This window comes from Salvia miltiorrhiza, chromosome 3 (assembly GCF_028751815.1).
Source record: "Salvia miltiorrhiza cultivar Shanhuang (shh) chromosome 3, IMPLAD_Smil_shh, whole genome shotgun sequence".
NCBI lineage: Eukaryota > Viridiplantae > Streptophyta > Magnoliopsida > Lamiales > Lamiaceae > Salvia > Salvia miltiorrhiza.
The window spans coordinates 22,170,257-22,173,736 of record NC_080389.1 but is presented as its reverse complement, the minus strand read 5'-3'; the positions used below and the strand labels follow the sequence as shown (position 1 = coordinate 22,173,736).

Genomic DNA, 3,480 nt, shown 5'->3' with positions numbered 1-3,480 from the left:
TCGTTTGGTTCAAGTAAAGGAATGGAAAGGGAATGGAATCAAATAAAGTGGAGGAATGGTAACAATAAGTGTTACTTTTATTGGGTGTTTGGTTCAACAATGGAAAGGAAACACTAATAAGGGATTCCCTTTCTTCTTGTTTGGTACAAATTTCATAAACAAGGAATCAAACTTTCTAGCTTAACTAATATATATATAAAAAAGAAAGTATTCATACAGAAATCCTAGTTTGATGACTCTGATCACACCAATCCTTTACCAAGAATTGAATAACACTAGAGTTTCATAGTGATATTAGACTTCCAATAAATAAATAAAAATGTCTCTTTCTCATGTATACCAAAGTCTTGGGATATAAAGGTTATCAAATGAATTCCCTATTTCTCAAGAAACATTGCATCATACTCACAGCAGCACAGTCTTGAATTAAGAGCACTCTACTTCTCACCATATCAACATAAAGAAGCAAAAACATGATATTTAACTGCTAGACATAAGATGTTACTAGGAATTACATACTAGCTCTACTTTTTCTTGAGAAGATCAATGACATATTGCCTCCTCAAGTTCATTGGAGCTTGATAAAATATGTGACGCTTGTGTTCTTCCGCCATGAGAATTGTAGCCACTTCCAAAGCTTCGGAAGGAGAAAGGCCATCTAACTTCATCACTTCTTCTAGCACTTTGTTCGCCTTATCATCCAACTTTTGTTCCCTTTCTTCCGCTTTCGCCCAAGCACAAGCCATAGTTCCCAAGTTTGCATTGATGTTCTCAAATATCTTCTGAAAATTGGTTGAAACACTTTGAATAGTAAAAAACAGAGAGGCTGAATTAGTTCGAGCAAACTGATATTAATCAACAGACTGCAGCTTAGCTAAATGGTAAATATTCATTTGTGAATTTTAGTAATTTAACTTATTTCTCAACTACTGTTAGACTAGTGCAACTAGTGGACAAAAGATTATTATTGTTATTATTATGTGACCCTCTTCTTAAAGTTGTGCAAAAAACATTAGCATATATAGATGCTACAGAATCTGTTAAACAGCACCCCAAAACCTTAAAAGAAATTAAAATGGCACAAGACATAAGAATCTATATCTTTTAATACTAATAATAATATGCTTGGTAAAAGTTGGCAGTTGGGATTAATACCACGGTGACTTCCATTTGGAATTCTAATACTATAAAAATAAGGCCTAATTAATTGGGGCCCCAAGAATGAGTATAATATTTAGAGTGAACAGTGAGTGTGTGTATCTAGATTTATATATATATGAGCACAACACATGTAGATGGCAGCTGCACCCAACTTTGGGGGAGGAGCAGCTGCACCACCACCTCTTATTTTAGTATTATTACCCATTTCATTTCATTGCTCTACTAATTTTTAATGGCTTCTTCCTTCAACATTCTCTTCATCATTCTTCTCATCCACCTCTCCCAAGGCAAAGGTATATTTATCATTTGTTTTCTTGTATTTATTACTTGTACAATATAAATAAGAAATTTGGCATATCTCTACTTTCTGCCACAAGAAATTTGCATTGATTGTTGATAATAGCAATACAGTAGAACAGATCCTATCAACATATTTTTAGCTATACATACACATTTCAAATTCACAACAAAAAAACAAACATCTAGACAGTGCAGAGGCAAAAAAAATGTAATGATTTTTCACATAAATGTGTGCTACACCACCAAAAGCTCCCCTAACACAGCAGGGAGAAAAGAAAGCAAGTCCCCTAACACTGCAGGGACAGGAAGAGAAGGTTAGGAAACTCACCTAACAGCACACTTCAAGCAGAAATTTCACCTAAATGCTCCAAATATTTCTACACCAAAAAATCAGTAATTAATACTTGAGATTTTTGGTGAAATTGAAAGCCCAGTATAACCAACAGTTTCAATCGACGAAAAAATTGGAAGAAAAGTGGATGAGATCGACAGAAATTATGGTTATGGAGTAAAACTGACCTGAGCTCGACGGAATTGGAGATCTTCAATGGAGATGTTGATGAAGCTTGACGGAAATGGAGATCTTCAATGGAGATCTTGATGAAGCTCGACAGAAACCAGAGAGAAAAGTTGCGAAATGGAGAGAAAGCATGAAAGGAGAAAAAATGTTTTGAAGAGAACGGGGAATGGAGCGGAATGGATTTCGTTTCCAGTCTAATTTGAGGGGAATCAATTGGATGGATTGGGTTAACCCTAGGTAAGGGTAATGGTTAACCCAATGTCTAAACCAAACAGCAGCTAACGGATTACCTTAAATGAATCCCTTTCCTAGCTCTTAAAAAGCCTAACCAAACATGGGCTAAAGAGCTAATAAGATGTTTCAAGAACTTATAAGATGTAGTTTTTTCAGAGCTTGTAAGTTGTTAAAGTGTTTGGGTAATTAAGGTTATAAGCTAGAGAGAGAATTTTTAGTTAGTCAAAGAAAATCTTTGTTAGAGAGAAAAAAATTGAAGAAAAATAAAATTCGAATGATAGTTGAGTTATTTTTATAGTTGAGTTATTTTTATAAAATGAGTGTTGCTTATAAGATAATGAGAAAATAAGTTGGGGTAGAGGAACTTATTTTTTAGGGAGCTTATAAGCTCTTAGAGCTTATTTTTATAGCTTATAAGCTCTTTAGGAGCTTATTTTGCCAAACACTTTGAAGGATCTTATAAACTCATAAACAACTTATAACATGTTTTTAAGAGCTTATAAGCTCAGCCAAACACCCTCTTAGAGGACACCATTTACATGATGCAACCCAAGGGTTTTGAGGACCCTTCTCACCCGGAGTATGTTTGTAAACTAAAAAAAGTATTTATATAGCTTAAGACAGGCTCTTCGTGCCTGGTATGACAAGTTGAGGAGTTGTTTATCTGAACTTGGGTTTCAATGATCTACCTCTAATTTCTCACTTTTTCACAAATGTGAATTCTTATAGTTATACTGATTTATGTAGATGTCAAGAAGTTCTCAAGCTCATTGATATTTTACATAAGACGTTTGCTCTCACCAACCTTGGAGAAGTCCATTACTTTCTTAGCTTTGAGGTAACTCTTTCTAGCTCTTCATTTGTTGTGTCTCAAACTAAGTACTTGAAGGAGTTATTGCTGAAAACCGACATGTGTGAGTGCCATTCTTGCTCCACACCCATGACTCCTGCAACCAAGCTTACTAAAATAGGTGATCCTCTCTTTGCCGGCCCCACTCTCTACAGAAGCACAATAGGTGCTTTGCAATATCTCACTCATTCAAGGCCGGATATTGCATTTTATGTTAACAAACTGAGTCAGTATCTCCACCACCTTATTGTTCATCAGCAGCCTATAAACGGCTATTGAGATATCTCAAAGGAACTCCATATTTGGCTCTTCATTTTACTCCTTCCACAGCTCGTCGAATTCTCTATGCTGACTATGCCATTTGTCTAGATTATAGAAGGTCAACTGGAGATCACGGTGTGTGCTATGGTGATAA

The 3,480-nt window shown here is 35.4% G+C and overlaps 1 long non-coding RNA gene across 1 annotated transcript; it reads right to left on the bottom strand.

Annotated features, from left to right (window-relative positions):
• Positions 1-421: 421 nt before the first annotated feature.
• Positions 422-2,322, bottom strand: LOC131015618 (uncharacterized). The gene is made up of 3 exons (XR_009098606.1): positions 1,981-2,322; positions 1,790-1,838; positions 422-801 (listed from the first exon to the last, which is right to left on the bottom strand). It is a non-coding gene; the product is annotated as an uncharacterized LOC131015618 (long non-coding RNA).
• Between the last annotated feature and the right edge of the window lie 1,158 nt (positions 2,323-3,480).